The sequence below is a fragment of the Strix aluco genome, chromosome W, assembly GCF_031877795.1.
Source record: "Strix aluco isolate bStrAlu1 chromosome W, bStrAlu1.hap1, whole genome shotgun sequence".
Lineage (NCBI taxonomy): Eukaryota > Metazoa > Chordata > Aves > Strigiformes > Strigidae > Strix > Strix aluco.
The window spans coordinates 36504737-36522204 of record NC_133970.1 but is presented as its reverse complement, the minus strand read 5'-3'; the positions used below and the strand labels follow the sequence as shown (position 1 = coordinate 36522204).

The window sequence follows — 17468 nt, the reverse complement described above, 5'->3', positions numbered from 1 at the left end:
ACAATCATGTCCTGAAATAGACTATCCAGTCAGAAGAGATGTTTTATTATATACACAAACTTGAATAAAGAGATTTTTAGAATGCAGTACGCAATAGTTATAGAAATTATTTATTTATTTAACATCTGGGTTAAGCAACATCAGAATTTGAATTAGAAATAGTCTATAAAATAAATGATGTGAAGAGCATCATATGTTCATGGTTAAATTCTTAAAATTCAAACTGTAACAGAAGGAATAGTATACATGCAATTTTAGTTCATAACCAGTATGTGTTTGCTAAAATGCATTTTTTAAGTGCAGCACCTCATGCAATATATTGCAATATATCCTTCTGTATTATTCATTTCAATAACCTAATTGCTTAGTACAGGAAGAATCCAAGTATGTGACAGAAGCTTTGGGTATTTGGAGGATGAGTTTTTGCATTTTACTAGTACATGTTCTTTTCAAATTTATTTTAGCTTAAGTCAAGGAATAAAGCATTACCTTAGCTTTATAAATAATCTGTGAAATCAGAGGTCCATATACATACAGTGAAATAATTTTTTTTCCTGCATTTTGAAAAAAAAGCACGGCAATGACACTCATAGAGGCTGGTATGATCTGATATATAAGGAGAATGTAACTTGACTGCAGTAGTGGAAGGACTGATGAGAAGTAAGCAGAAGTAGTGGACAAAGGCCATGAGCTAGTGCTCAGCAGCTTCAAGTAGTGAGATACTTCTGTACAGCCGCTGGATACCTCAAACATGGTTTTCAATTCACAGATAACCCACTTTCCCTCCTCCCCATATTGGCATAAGTCATATGTTTTAAGGATTTCTGTATTTTAAAACACTCTTCTGGCTTCTCTTTGGAGCATTACAAGACTCCTATCAAGCTCTCCTAGGATGTCAAGGCTGCCATGACAAAGAAGCATCAACAAAATTCACTAATGCCTGAGCATGTTGCTCTTAGAGTTGGTTACATTTGGGACAAGGAGCAGTGGCAGACTCCTTGTTCACCAGATTCAGTTACAAAATATTAAAGTCAGTTTAGTAATTAAAAAAAATAAGTGGAAAAATGCTACCTCAGTGCTATATTCTAGATAGGCTCTATTTCTTGGAGCTGGAGGACAGCTTCAGTGCTTGGAAGCATGTGCTTGGAAAGCTTTTCTGCCTCAAGAAGTGATGCTGAGCATTTGAAGAGGCCCTCTTTATTTTTTTAATTAAAATATATCATTGATATTGTATCTTTCACAGATGGTAGAGTAGTATTGGTCATATTGGAGTATCAGTCCTTGTCCCCTTGTTGCTAGTCAAGAGCCTCAGGAAAAGGCTTTTCCAACAATTCTCACTGCCACAAGGAATTAGTTATGCTTCTCAAGCCTAAATCTTACTACTTGAGAGCCAACTCAATAAATTCCACCATTTCCCAACACCTCTTCAGTCAGATATTCCTTAGAACAGATTAACAGCTTCCTTTTAAGGACAACCTTTGCCACACTTAAGGCATCTAATTAACCTGCTTGAGAGCCCTTGGGTAGGTTGTACCATCCCCAAGGTTCAGCCAGAGTCTGCCAGCACGAGGAATGGGCTTGAGATGGCATGGCCAAAACCAAGGTCGGTCCCACCAGGACACTATCGCTGGGGCAGTGATAATCACAACTGGACCAATATGGTAAGAACATCAGATGAGATTACAAGACCTCCATGGTGGTTACAAGGGTTGAGAACATTTGGTGGTTTCAGGGTAACACAATATTTTTGATTGCATGAAAACTGGAATCTTATTTTTTCCTTCATGATATCCAACAGAGCCTCAACAAGATGTTTCATTCCTGGGACCAAGTGCCAACCTCCCACTAATTCACAGGAATTAGTCAAAACCACTAGAACATTCCCTGATAAAAAGAAGCAACACAGAAATAAGATATACTAGTAGAGTTTCCATCTTTCCCCCCTCCATAATCAGTCTGTATTCACAGACTGAAATTTTTGTTCAAATCAAAATTTTTATTTGCAAACTGGTCCTTGGCCTGAAACAGCAGTGCAGTGCTACTTTTTGAATCACTGGTATTTTTGAAGGTTCAGATTTCAGAGATACTGTCACCAGCACCATCTAGTTCTGCAGAAACAGACTAATTAGTTAAAATCAACCTGGTGATGCTTGAGGGGGGTGTGTGTGTGCAGCAAGAACAGGTTAAATTTGGTGTCTGTTTCAGAAGATACAGATAATTTCACAAAGAGGAAGAATTTGGAATGAAAAGGATTTCCAACTAGTAGATTATTCTCCAAAATACATAAAGCATTTTGGCTATGAAGGAAATTTAAATATAAACAAAGAAGTGGGATCAGGATTTTGAGAAGTGCATTTATTCAATACATGTGAAGAAGAAAATGCACATACATTGGTATTCCGCATGGAATAGGAGTAGCAAAGAGCAAATTTATTTCCTCTGACAGAAATGTAGAGAACTGGGAAAAAAGGAGAAAGGAAAAGGGTGAAAGGCTGTTTCTTTATATCCTATTTTTGCTTCCTTAAATATTTTCCTTTTTTGTTTTTTTAAAAAAAGTGTAATGTAACTAAACTAGACTGCTTGTTTATGGCATAAGCAATCCCATGGTGGCTGATTTCTATTTCCAAAGGAGCAGTGGGGGTGTAAGCTCTATGTTGTCTTTGGCACTGGGGCTTCCCCTTGCAAAGTTTTGTTTTCCTGCCACATTTAGGTCTCAATTCATTGCAAGATGTAGATACTCCTCGCTATCTAAAAGGAAAAAAAAAAAAAGTATACATCTTGATGTTTAACTTCAGGCATTCTGGTTGGAACATCTTAATCACAGTTATCAATTGTGATAATTCTAGCTGCAGTCAGTACTTTCCACTAGTTTCATCTGAACATAAGGAGTGCTGGAATCACAGCTACAGTCTGTTGATTTGCAATGAGAGCTCATGATGAAGATGACTTCTGCAATAGCCAAAACGTAGCTTTGGTGAGAATCTGTGCTTTAATTTGACAAATTGGGAGATGTTTTGAATCAATAACATGTGTTTCTTATTTTCTAAGTGAATAATTTTCTATACTTAGGCAATAATTACACATTTTACTAAGTTGCCTTCACTAGCCAAAAGTTCACAGAATCACAGAAACACAGACTCATCTAGGTTGGAAAAGACCTTGAAGATTATCCGGTCCAACCATCAACCCAACATTAACAGTTCCCAACTACACCATATCCCTCAGCGCTAAGTCGACCCTACTCTTAAACACCTCCAGGGATGGGGACTCCACCACCTCCCTGGGCAGCCCATTCCACTGCCTAATAACCCGTTCTGTAAAGAAATACTTCCTGACACCCTGTCTAAACCTTCCCTGGTGCAACTTGAGGCCATTCCCTCTTGTCCTATCGCTTGTTACTTGGTTAAAGAGACTCATCCCCAGCTCTCTGCAACCTCCTTTCAGGTAGTTGTAGAGGGCGATGAGGTCTCCCCTCAGCCTCCTCTTCTCCAAACTAAACAACCCCAGTTCCCTCAGCCACTCCGCATAAGACCTGTGCTCCAGCCCCTTCACCAGCTTCGTTGCCCTTCTTTGGACACGCTCGAGTGATTCAATGTCCTTTTTGTAGTGAGGGGCCCAAAACTGAACAGTCATCGAGGTGCGGCCTCACCAGTGCCAAGTACAGGGGCAAGATCACTTCCCTGTCCCTGCTGGCCACGCTATTTCTGATGCAAGCCAGGATGCCATTGGCCTTCTTGGCCACCTGGGCACACTGCTGGCTCATGTTCAGCCGGCTGTCAATCAACCCCCCCAGGTCCCTCTCTGACTGGCAGCTCTCCAGCCACTCCTCCCCAAGCCTGTAGCGCTGCTGGGGGTTGTTGTGGCTGAAGTGCAGCACCCGGCATTTGGCCTTATTGAAGCTCATACAGTTGGCCTTAGCTCATCGCTCCAGCCTGTCCAGATCTCTCTGCAGAGCCTCCCTACCTTCGACCCCATCAACACTCCCACCCAACTTGGTGTAATCTGCAAACTTACTGAGGGTGCACTCGATCCCCTCGTCTAGATCATCAATAAAGATGTTAAACAGGAGTGGCCCCAAAACCGAGCCCTGGGGGACACCACTCGTGACCGGCCGCCAACTGGATTTAACTCCATTCACAACAGCTCTTTGGGCCCGGCCATCCAGCCAGTTTTTTACCAGGAAAGCGTGTGCCCATTCAAGCCGCAAGCAGCCAGTTTTGCCAGGAGAATGCTGTGGGAAACGGTGTCAAAGGCCTTACTGAAGTCAAGGTAGACAACATCCACAGTCTTTCCCTCATCCAATGTGGTGGTTTAGCCCCTGCCGGGGTCTGAGACCACGCGGCCGCTGCCCCTCCCCCACAAAGGGAGTGAAATACAAAGCCCCAAGACTGAAATAAGGAAAGGTTTAATACAACAATGCAATAGCAACACAACCAACAACAACAATAACAATAATAGTGATAGCAGTGAACAGAGCAAAATAGCTACCAAATACAGCAGTTTGAAGCACGATGTACAAAACCACGAGTGCACCGCGCTCCGCGCCAGGAAAAATGTGACCTGCCAGGATGTGACGTCTGCATGGTATCTGAATAACCCGGCTAGAGCTCCCCCCCCACTGCTGGGGAAACTTAACCCTATCCTGGTTAAACCAGGACATAATCCACCCCTTATTCTATACCATGTGCGTCACATCCAGCTGCCACTTAGCAATTAGCATTGACAAAGAAAAATTAACAAAAGCACAGTATAACTCACGGTGTGTTTTCACCCACAATCAAGTCCCCTTGTGGTACGCATCGGACCTCTCCGTCCTTCTGCATCACCCACCAGGTGCACCCAGGTCCTTGAGCAAAAACAATCCCGTGGATGGGTTTGCCTTTGCCCGGCGCAGGACTAACCCAGACCATTTTTCCCAGCAGGTCCCTCATGCGCACCACAGGGACTCTATCCCCGTCCACAACACGTGGAAGTTTTGACTGAGCCGGGCCAGCTCGATTGGCAGATCCTCTTGTGTTCACTAACCAAGTGGCCTTTGTCAGATGTGTGTCCCAGTGTTTGAAGGTTCCACCCCCCATTGCTCTCAAGGTAGTTTTTAACAGTCCATTGTAGCGCTCGATCTTCCCGGAGGCTGGTGCGTGGTAGGGGATGTGGTAGACCCACTCGATGCCGTGTTCTTCTGCCCAGGCATCTATGAGGTTATTTCGGAAGTGAGTCCCGTTGTCCGACTCAATCCTTTCTGGGGTGCCGTGTCGCCACAGGACTCGCTCTTCAAGGCCCAGAATGGTGTTTCGGGCGGTGGCGTGGGACACTGGATAAGTTTCGAGCCATCCAGTGGTTGCTTCCACCATTGTGAGCACGTGGCGCTTGCCTCGGCGGGTCTGTGGCAGTGTGATGTAGTCGATCTGCCAGGCCTCTCCATATTTATATTTCATCCATCGATCTTCATTCTGCTGGGGCTTCACCCGTTTGGCTTGTCTGATTGCAGCACATATTTCACATCCGTGGATGATCTCTGCGATGGTGTCAATGGTGAGGTCCACCCCTCGATCTCGAGCCCACCTGTATGTTGCATCTCTGCCTTGGTGGCCCGAGGTCTCATGGGCCCACCGGGCTATGAACAGTTCACCTTTACGCTGCCAGTCCAAGTCCACCTGAGCCACCTCAATCTTAGCAGCTTGGTCTGCCTGCTGGTTATGCTGATGTTCATCAGTGGCTCGACTCTTGGGTATATGGGCGTCCACATGGCGCACCTTCACAACAAGGTTCTCCACCCGGGCTGCAATGTCCTGCCATACTTCAGCGGCCCAGATGGGTTTGCCCTTGCGTTGCCAGTTGTTCTGTTTCCATTGCTGCAACCACATCCACAGGGCACTTGCCATCACCCACGAGTCAGTGTAGATATAGAGCCTCGGCCACTTTTCTCGCTCAGCAATCTCCAAAGCCAATTGGATGGCTTTCACCTCTGCAAACTGGCTCGATTCACCTTGTCCCTCAACAGCTTCAGTGGTTTCTCGTGTGGGATTCCACACTGCAGCCTTCCATCGTCGATGTTTTCCCACAATGCGACAAGACCCATCAGTGAACAGGGCATATTGTTTTTCTTCCTCTGGCAGCTCGTTATATGGTGGGGCCTCCTCAGCACGTTTCACCTCTTGTTCTGGTGACATCCCAGCATCTTTGCTCTCTGGCCAGTTCATGATCATTTCCACTAATCCTGGGGGGTCGCGGTTCCCTATTCGAGCCCGTTGTGTTATCAACGCAACCCATTTACTCCACGTGGCATCTGTTGCATGATGTGTGGAGGGAGCCTTTCCTTTGAACATCCATCCCAGCACCGGCAGTCGAGGTGCCAGGAGGAGCTGTGTCTCAGTGCCGACCACTTCTGAGGCAGCTCGAATTCCTTCATACGCTGCCAGTATCTCCTTCTCAGTCAGGGTATAGTTAGCTTCAGAGCCTTTGTATCCCCGGCTCCAAAAGCCTAGAGGTCGGCCTCGGGATTCCCCATCTGCTCTCTGCCAAAGGCTCCAGGAAGGGCCATTCTCCCCGGCTGCGGTGTAGAGCACGTTCTTAATCTCCTGCCCTGTCCGGACTGGCCCGAGAGCCACTGCCTGGGTAATCTCCTGCTTAATTTGTTCAAAGGCTTGTTGTTGCTCTGGGCCCCATTTAAAATCGTTCTTCTTGCGGGTTACGTGGTAGAGAGGGCTCACAATCAGGCTGTAGTTTGGGATGTGCATCCTCCAGAACCCCACAGCGCCCAGGAAAGACTGAGTCTCTTTTTTGGTGGTTGGTGGGGCCATGGCTGTTATCTTGTTTATCACCTCCATTGGGATGTGGCGACGCCCATCTTGCCATTTTATTCCTAGGAACTGAATCTCCCTTCCAGGCCCCTTAACCTTCTGTCGCTTGATGGCAAAACCAGCCTTCAGAAGGATTTCAATTACCTTCTTTCCTTTCTCAAAGACTTCCTCAGCTGTGTCCCCCCATACAATGATATCATCAATGAACTGCAGGTGTTCTGGAGCCCCACCTTTCTCCAGTGCAGTATGGACCAGTCTATGGCAAATGGTGGAGCTGTGTTTCCACCCCTGGGGCAATCGATTCCAGGTGTACTGGATACCCCTCCAAGTGAACGCAAACTGTGGCCTGCACTCTGGTGCTATTGGAATGGAGAAAAACGCGTTAGCGATGTCAATCGTGGCGTACCACTTGGCTGCCTTCGACTCCAGCTCATACTGGAGCTCTAGCATGTCCGGCACTGCAGCACTCATCGCTGGCGTAACTTCATTCAGGCCACGGTAGTCCACAGTCAGTCTCCATTCGCCATTAGGTTTTCTCACTGGCCATATAGGGCTGTTGAAAGGTGAGTGAGTCTTGCTGATCACCTCCTGGCTTTCTAGTCGACGGATCAGCTGATGGATGGGGACCAGGGAATCTCGGTTAGTACGGTACTGCCGCCGGTGCACCATCTTGGTAGCAATTGGCACTCGCTGCTCTTCGACCTGAAGCGACCCCACCACCGAGGGGTCCTCTGAGAGGCCAGGTAAAGTGGACAATTGCTCAACCTCCTCCAGGGCAGCTATACCAAAGGCCCACCGGTACCCTTTTGGGTCTTTAAAGTACCCTCTCCTGAGATAGTCTATACCTAGGATGCACGGGGCATCTGGGCCAGTCACAATGGGGTGCTTATGCCAGTCCTTCCCAGTTAAGCTCACTTCAGCCTCTAATAGGGTTAGCTGTTGGGACCCCCCTGTCACTCCAGAGATGCAGATGGATTCAACCCCACTGTGGCTTGATGGCATCAGAGTGCACTGTGCGCCAGTGTCTACCAAGGCCTTGTATTCTTGTGGTTCTGATGTGCCAGGCCATCGGATCCACACCTTCCAGTAAATCCGATTATCCCTTTCCTCCACCTGGCTGGAGGCAGGGCCCCTCTAATCCTGCTCACCATCACTCACTTGATCTAAGAGTGACTCCTGCAGGAATGACTTACTGGTCCCCTCAAGAGGGTCAAGCATACTGCTGGCCATTCTATTCTGTTTGGGGGATTTCTGACTAGACACTGGAGCTGCATCTCTCTTGGAAGACTCCCCTTTCATGGTGGTCTTCCCTTTCAGTTGCTGTACTCGTGCAGCTAGGGCGGAAGTGGGCTGCCCATGCCACCTTCTCATGTTCTCCCCATTGTCGCGGAGGAAGAACCACAGGGTGCCCCGTGGTGTGTACCTTCTACCGCCCTTCTCTTGGGTGGGGAAACGCCTGCTTCTAATGGCTGAGACATCGGCCCGTGCAGGTGAAACATAGGACATGTCCTGTTCCATTTTTTGGAGCCTCTGAGACAGTTCCTCTACGGCTGAAACCCAGGCATGTTGGGAGGAAGGGAGACTTCCCTCATAGTGCCGGAGATGCATAGTCACTTCATCCACTGTCTGATTGTCTCGCCACCAGGATGCTGCTGCTAATGCTTTGGAATGTGCCTCTGGTCCACTTTGCAGGAACTTCCGCCACATCAGTTGTGTGCAAGGGACCAGATCTGGATCCAATGGTGACTGCTCATCATTCAGATCACCATAGATCATATCAAACACAGCCATTTCCCTGAGGTTTTGGATGCCTTTCTCCATGTCGGTCCACTTGCCTAACCGACATAGAGAATCATCCTTGTAGGGGTACCTCTCCCTCACAGCGAGCAGGAGTCGCTTCCAAAGGCTGAGGGTTTGAGCCTGTTTCCCTATTGCCTTGTCAATACCAACCTGCTTGGCCAAATGTCCCACCTGCTTGGCCTCTCTCCCCTCCAATTCCAAACCAGCAGCTCCAGTATCCCAGCACCGGAGCAACCAGGTGCAAATTTGCTCGCCTGCAATGCGGCTGTAATCCTTCCGCATATCTCGCAACTCACTGAGGGATAGAGACCGGATGATTACCTCCGGCTCTTCCTCCTGCTCTCGTGATGGGCCTGGTTCATTATCACCCTGTGCACTGCGAGGGGATTTTTTGGTATATTTGGTTTTCCGTATCGGGGCAACTGATACTGGTACTGCTTGTCCCTCCGGCTCAGCTGCTGTGCTGGTGGAGGCGACCGGTACTGGCACTGCCTGTCCCCCTGGCCCAGCTGCTGCACCAGCAGGCTCACTTTCAGACCCTGCAGCTCTTTCGCCCCCTTGAGGGCAGTGAACAGTGTTAAACATGACACGGTAAGCATGGGCAAGCCCCCAGCACATCGCAGCGAGCTGCATCTCCCGGGGTTTGTCAGATTGGCAGCACACCTTTTTCAAACACTCCACCAGTTTATCAGGACTCTGCACTTGTTCGGGAGTAAAATCCCAGAACGTTGGGGGTGACCACTCACTCAGGTACTTGCCCATCTTCTCCCACATACCTAGCCATTTATAACTATCTGCCCCCGGGGCAGGTTTCCGGGTGGTGCTATTGTTGGAGAAGTACCGCATGGCCCAAAACAAGATCAGGCAGACATTTAGAAAGCATTGTGCCGCGAACACAGTGGCCTGGATGCTCCAGGGATAGCTGAAACTCTCAAAAACCGAGAGAATCTCTTCCCCTGGCTCACCCATAGAGGAGGTGAGACCCCAAACAAAAGACCAGGCAGCAAACAGGTAGCGGTGCACCCCCACAAGCAGCGAAACGAGCCCATTATAAGCAGACAGTAACCAGTAGAGCAAAACAAGTCCCTTGATACATTTTCCACCGAGAACAAACACCAGTACTAGGAGCACAGAGTGGACATGAGGATTAATCCAGCCCCACCACGCAAGCAAATTGCCCAGCATTGCAAACATTTCCTATCAAACAATACAAGTAAAACAGAAAAATTACACCTAACAGATTGCTCTAACACACTTCTCCTTTTGTCCTTATTTCAGTCTTCTCCAGCCTCACGTTGGAGCGCCAAAGTTGTGGTGGTTTAGCCCCTGCCGGGGTCTGAGACCACGCGGCCGCTGCCCCTCCCCCACAAAGGGAGTGAAATACAAAGCCCCAAGACTGAAATAAGGAAAGGTTTAATACAACAATGCAATAGCAACACAACCAACAACAACAATAACAATAATAGTGATAGCAGTGAACAGAGCAAAATAGCTACCAAATACAGCAGTTTGAAGCACGATGTACAAAACCACGAGTGCACCGCGCTCCGCGCCAGGAAAAATGTGACCTGCCAGGATGTGACGTCTGCATGGTATCTGAATAACCCGGCTAGAGCTCCCCCCCCACTGCTGGGGAAACTTAACCCTATCCTGGTTAAACCAGGACATCCAATAAGCAGGTCACCCTGTCGTAGAAGGAGATCAGGTTTGTCAAGCAGGACCTGCCTTTCATAAACCCATGCTGACTGGGCCTGATCATCAAGCTCTTTAGGAGGGACAGACAAGGAAAGAGAAATGGTGGGGTGGCGCTGTATGTTAGGGACTGTTATGATTGCTTTGAGCACAAGTGTAGGGAAGACAGGGTAGAGTGTCTTTGTGTTAGAATCAAAGGGGAAGGCCAACAGGGCAGATGTTGTAGTAGGAGTCTACTATAGGCCACCCACCCAGGACAGAGAGGTGGATGAAATATTCTATAGGCATTTAGGAGAAATCTCACGATCACTTGCCCTTGTTCTTGTGGGAGACTTTAACTTCCCAGACATCTGCTGGAAATACAACACAGCAGAGCGGGACCAGTCCCAGAGATTCCTGGAATGTGTGGGAGAAAACTTCCTGATGCAGCTGGTGAGAGAACCGACCAGAGAAGGTACCCTGCTGGATCTCCTCTTTGTGAACAGAGAAGGACTGGTGGATGATGTGGCGGTTGGAGGCCGACTAGGGCACAGCGATCATGAAATAATAGAGTTCTCTATTCTTAGAGAGGCCAGGAGAGGGTTAAGCAGAACTGACATCCCGGACTTCAAAAGGGCTGACTTTGTCTTGTTTGGGCACCTACTTGAAAGGATCCCTTGGGAGACGATCCTGAAGGGTAGAGGGGTCCAGGAAGGCTGGGCACTCTTTAAGAAGGAAGTCTTAATGGCTCAGGAGCAGGCGGTCCCCAGGTGCTGTAAGAGAAGACGGCGACAGAGAAGGCCACCCTGGCTGAACAGGGAGCTTTGGCTGCAACTCAGGGAGAAAAGGAAAGTTTACAGCCTTTGGAAGAAGGGGCTAGCCACTCACAATGATTACAAAGAGGCTGTGAGGCTATGCAGGGCAGAAATCAGGAGGTCTAAAGCCCAGCTGGAATTTACCTTGGCTTCAGCAATCAAGGACAACAAGAAATGTTTCTATAAGTATGTCAGCAGCAAAAGAAAGAGCAGGGAGAGCCTCCATCCCCTGCTAGATGCAGGAGGAAACATGGTAACAAGTGATGAGGAGAAGGCTGAGGTCCTTAATGCCTTCTTTGCCTCAGTCTTTAATAACAAGACTAGTTGTACTGAGGGAATCCAGCCTCCTCAGCCAGATGACAGAGACTGGGAGAACGACCCCCCCACAATCCAGGAGGAGACAGTCAGTGACCTACTGCATCACATAGACACACACAAGTCTATGGGACCAGATGGGATACACCCGAGGGTGCTGAAGGAGCTGGCTGGGGTGCTCGCCAAGCTGCTTTCCATCATTTACCAGCAGTCCTGGCTGACCGGGGAGGTCCCGACAGATTGGAAATTGGCCAATGTGATGCCCATCTATAAGAAGGGTCGGAAGGATGATCCAGGAAATTACAGGCCTGTCAGCTTGACTTCGGTGCCCGGGAAGCTGATGGAGCAGCTCATCCTGAGTACCATCACACAACACATGCGGGACAACCAGATGATCAGGCCCAGTCAGCATGGGTTTATGAAAGGCAGGTCCTGCTTGACAAACCTGATCTCCTTCTACGACAGGGCGACCTGCTTATTGGATGAGGGAAAGGCTGTGGATGTAATTTACCTTGACTTCACTAAGGCCTTTGACACCGTTTCCCACAGCATTCTCCTGGCAAAACTGGCTGCTCGAGGCTTGGATGATCGCACGCTTTGCTGGGTAAAAAACTGGCTGGATGGCCGGGCCCAAAGAGTTGTGGGGAACGGAGTTAAATCCAGTTGGCGGCCGGTCCCGAGTGGTGTCCCCCAGGGCTCGATTTTGTGGCCACTCCTGTTTAACATCTTTGTTGATGATCTAGACGAGGGGATCGAGTGCACCCTCAGTAAGTTTGCAGACGACACCAAGTTGGGTGGGAGTGTTGATCTGCTCGAGGGCAGGGAGGCTCTGCAGAGAGGCCTGGACAGGCTGGAGCGATGGGCTAAGGCCAACTGTAGGAGTTTCAATAAGGCCTGTGGTGGTTTAGTACCTGACGGGGTCTGAGACCACGCGGCCACTGCCCCTCCCCCACAAAGGGAGTGAAATACAAAGCCCCGGGGCTGAGATAAGGAGAGGTTTAATACAGCAGTGCAACAGCAACACAACAAACAACAACAATAACAATAACAATAACAGTAATAACAATGAACAGAGCAAGATATCTACCAATATAGCAGTGAGAGCAGAGAAATCGCATAATATACGCGATAACCAACTGTCCCGCGCTGCCGCGCTTTTGGAGCCAGGATGTGACGTCAGCATGGTATATGAGTAACCCGGCTAGAGCTTCCCCCCTCACTGCTGGGGAAACTTAACCCTATCCTAGCTAAACCAGGACAGGCCAAATGCCGGGTGCTGCACTTTGGCCACCACAACCCCCAACAGCATTACAGGCTTGGGGAGGAGTGGCTGGAGAGCTGCCAGGCAGAGAGGAACCTGGGGGGGTTGATTGACAGCCGGCTGAACATGAGCCAGCAGTGTGCCCAGGTGGCCAAGAAGGCCAATGGCATCCTGGCCTGTATCAGAAATAGCGTGGCCAGCAGGGACAGGGAAGTGATCTTGCCCCTGTACTTGGCACTGGTGAGGCCGCACCTCAATGACTGTGTTCAGTTTTGGGCCCCTCACTACAAAAAGGACATTGAATCACTCGAGCGTGTCCAAAGAAGGGCAACAAAGCTGGTGAAGGGCCTGGAGCACATGTCGTACGAAGAGCGGCTGAAGGAACTGGGGTTGTTTAGTCTGGAGAAGAGGAGGCTGAGGGGAGACCTCATCGCCCTCTACAACTACCTGAAAGGAGGTTGCAGAGAGCTGGGGATGAGTCTCTTTAACCAAGTAACAAGCGATAGGACAAGAGGGAATGGCCTCAAGTTGCGCCCAGGAAGGTTTAGACTGGATATTAGGAAGCATTTCTTTCCAGCACAGGTTGTTAGGCGTTGGAATGGGTTGCCCAGGGAGGTGGTGGAGTCCCCATCCCTGGAGGTGTTTAAGAGTAAAGTTGACTTAGCGCTTAGGGATATGGTGTAGTTGAGAATGGTCAGTGTTAGGTCAATGGTTGGACTGGATGATCTTCAAGGTCTTTTCCAACCTAGACGATTCTGTGATTCTGTGATCAATTGGTTTTGCTTCAGTTTCCAGCTACTGGGGTGCATTATACTTTTGCATATTAAAGGACTCCGTATTAAAGAATTTATTTACCCTTCATGTCTCAAATCATTTCAGAGTAAACTCATAAATCTGCCCTAGAGTACCTCCAAGTCCTTTCAAAGTCAATGCTACCTGGACCTCTTATCCCGAGAGTGTGACCTACGTGCATTTAACATTACCAGCTCTATGAAAATACACCTTGCTTCTATCAGGCTTACATGGTTACTTTTTGTTATCAGCAATCTTTCCCCTTCATTGATCACTGCTGCCCTATAAACTATTCTTGATACACTATTTTAAATAGGGTAGGAGTTAATGAACCAATGCACAAGGGTTTCCACTAGACATGCACCCACTTCATGAGCATCCAGTTAAACTGCATTTTGAGACCTACAAGCTAGGCAATTTTTCACCCACTGAATACCCACAGCACTGATTTTATCCCTCACTGGTTTCTTGATCAATATGCTGTGTAGTATGAAACAAATAATTTGTAATAGGATTATTTATAAACAATTCCTCTCTGCCAAGTCACTCAATGTTGAGTGTAAAGTGATCCTTCCATAATAAAAAAACCCCTTCAATAAAATTATCAGCATCTGACTAAAAATCACAGTCAAAAAGAAATAAAACATTAAATTATATTAATTCAGCAGACCTCTGACCATTTTTTTCTAATTCTATTTTTTTTCCCAAAAGGAAAATGATTTAATGAGCTGGATTTCAGGGAAATGTAAAAGCCTCATCTCCTGACCTGTGATCCTGTGAGAGACGAGAAACCAGGCCTGCGAGAAACTAAGAAAAACAGCCTGAGAAAGCAAAAGTTGAGGCTGATCAAAGAAATGCCTCAAACACTCGCAAGACAAAACTATGAGTCACAGGGTGGATAGTGTGGAGGTCGAAGCTGATAAGGCTGCCCGAATAACACAGGATGCAGCTGGAGGAGGGAGCCCTGTGAAGACAGGACGGCTCTGCTCTGGTGCACCTGGACAAATTTCAAGGGCCATCTGTCCGGTGAATGACCTTTGCTTCATTATCCACGAAATGCATATTAAAGTTAACACCCCTCAATATGCTAACGAAGGCTAACATGATCATGCTAATTACATCATCCCATGAAACACCTTACCCCTCCCCGTACATGGGATACGTAGGTATGTGGGTCGGCCTAGGGGATGGACCCAAGGAAAGTGGGTTTTGTGCCAAGAGTCAATGGAAGATGCCAAGTAAGCAATGGAGCAGTTTGACATAAAACAACAGTTTCAAAAGACAGACGGATCCGTTAGCCTGTGCCCATATGCTGGTTCTGTCACTACCGCAAAGGGAACTCGCCAAGTCTCACACATTAGAGATGCAAGAAATTGGGCTTTTTTTGGGGGGGTGGGGGTTGATAATGCATTAAGAAAAGTTTTTGCCTCTCTCAATTTGCCCCGAAAATATAAATGTATGAGTCTGAACCTGGTTTACAAAATTTACCATTAAAAAAACCTGAGAGCATTCAAAAAATTTAACTGATTTTCATGGAAATTGACATCTCACTTTAAGGGAAAAAATTCACACAATTACTAATCAGTGCGAACTGCTCTCGCAGCCTCGGATTCCAGTGGTAGAGTATTCATGTATTTAATTCTAGTTCCTCAAACATGGTGCTTTATCATAACAGAGTTACACACTTAAGACCTGGTCAGCTTTTCCATTAAAAACTACAATCACTTCCATGAAATAACTACAGAGCAATCAATAAAATATTTAATATTCATACTAACCAATTCTGAATGCTCTTGAGTAAGAGATATATTGTCTATGCCTATTCATAGGATATCCTCCCACTTGTAATGGAAAGGAAAATAAATTAGAGTAGTTCACCTGCAACAAACTGCATCACTGGTAAACTATGAAGCACATACATCATATAACCTCAAACAACTATTATTATAGGTTTTTCATAGAAAATACATCACTGCATAATGGTGTACAATACGCATGTGTGATAGCCCAGCTCACAGGGGAACTCTGCCCAGGGTATAGAGTGTGGCAAGTCCTTCAGAAAGTACCTTAAGCAGCCTTACACTGTGAGGTAAGTAAGACAGCTCTTCATAAGCATCAAGATACTTCTACCAGACTGTTTGCTATCCCTACTGCAGCCTGAATCAAGAAACACCTGAACTCTAGGCTGCAACCTCCTTACCAAATTAAAAAAAAAAAAACATCGTTTCATAGCTTCATAGGTTGAAACTTGGCCAATGGGTTATTTACCCAACTGTCTGCATTTCATAAGCTAGTATCCCTCTATAATCCCTTTATTTGACACGTGTAGCTAAAACACTCTTTCAGGAGACCAAATTATTCATGTACCTTGGGCAAAGAACAGGACAGAAAAGATTTCCCCCAACAGCTGATCCTTGGTGCAATCAGTGGGGCTCTAAGCCTAAGACTTTATCAAAACCAGTGTCTCCCATTGCTTTAGTTTAAATAGCGTTCACTATTGGGTTAAAGTCAGTCACCCACCTTTGCTCTGGAAGTTGAGGAACACACAATCCCTTTTGGCACTTCATTTGCAGATATACTAGTTTTCAGGAGAGGAAGCAGCTGTGAGGAGGCATTTTCTTAAGCCATCATGCCTTTTTTTTGACCACAGCATGTTTTGAGCAACACAGGCTATTCTCTTCACTCCACAGGACAGGGATGGAGAAGAAAATATAGTATTTACAGGATCCTGTATGGAGGGGAACCCTCAACACATGAGCCTGCCCTTCCAGCTACCCACAGCAGCCAAAGAATTTTTTCCAAAACCAGATTAAAGAGCATCTTTTAGAATGATACTGCTTAGAAGATGTAAATAGAGTTCACCACTCCCGTTTAGTATATTGCACCAGCCTTGCTACTAGAAAATTGTACCTTATTTCAAGCCTGTATAGGTCTCATTCCAGCCATTTGATCTTGTTTGACTTTTGTCAAGAAACTGAGAGCACCTTCTATTATCGCTTATCTTTGACCCCTGACAATGCTCTCCATAGACAGGAAGAACAAGACTTGATCCTCAAAGCATGACAACTGCATTTAGGCTTAACTGACAAACTGGATGAGAAAACAGCATGTGATGGAAGGAGGAGAAATTTCCCAGAAACTTCACCCAGAGGTTTCATGCCCTGTTGAGACAGATGCAGGGTGAGACAGTGCCAGCCCTCCCACCGCTACTAGTCTCTGGGCCATCACCTCATCCTGCCACAGCACTGAAGGGACCGAGCACAGGAGGGATCGCTTCTGTGGGCGGATAGCTTTCAGAGCCAGCTCCGGGTGTTGGTGGAGCTGCTGGCTGAAGGTGCCACTTCCTCAAGTGTCACACTTTGGAAAAACAACCTTCAAGTGTCACCAGTCCTCTTGGAATTCTGTAATCCTCCCTTTCACCATTTCAGGTAACAAGGGCAAGGCAATTCCAATTTTCAAAGTTGAACTAGTTTACTGAAAGGTGTGATTTTAAACCCATACCAAGAGCAACACAATCCCATAAAACCTGCCTTTTCTAACTTGCATTACAGCCACTATGGACAGCATAGCTTACATCATATTAAAGACTAAGCATCTCCATTATTAAATCCTCTAAGCTAAACCTAAGTAAAATCAAGGCTTAGATCCCTCAACAGATATGTACATAAGAAAAATTTACATCCAACTTTCACCAACTAATTGTGGATATTGAGTTTGAAATCAGACTTACCTGATCCACCAGAAATCAGTTTTCCAGCAGCTGCTACATCTACAGTTACATGTTACTGAAATTTTTGTTTTCTGTATGTTTTATGGGGCATATTACTTTTACTTTACAGCAAAAAGCAATCTTCAACTACATTATAGTACTAAAAAATTTGAAAAAGCAATATTGCAGAAAATAAAGAACATTATATTTGATTGATGGTGTGTGTGCGTGTATTATTCATATATTCTGTTTACCTTGAGGACAAAACTTTAGCTCACACTGTACTAAAATCCCATTCCAGAATA

The 17468-nt window shown here is 46.8% G+C and overlaps 1 pseudogene; it reads right to left on the bottom strand.

The window, feature by feature from the left end:
* Positions 1-17468, bottom strand: part of LOC141917609 (dymeclin-like) — a 170299-nt pseudogene that overhangs the window by 67018 nt on the left and 85813 nt on the right.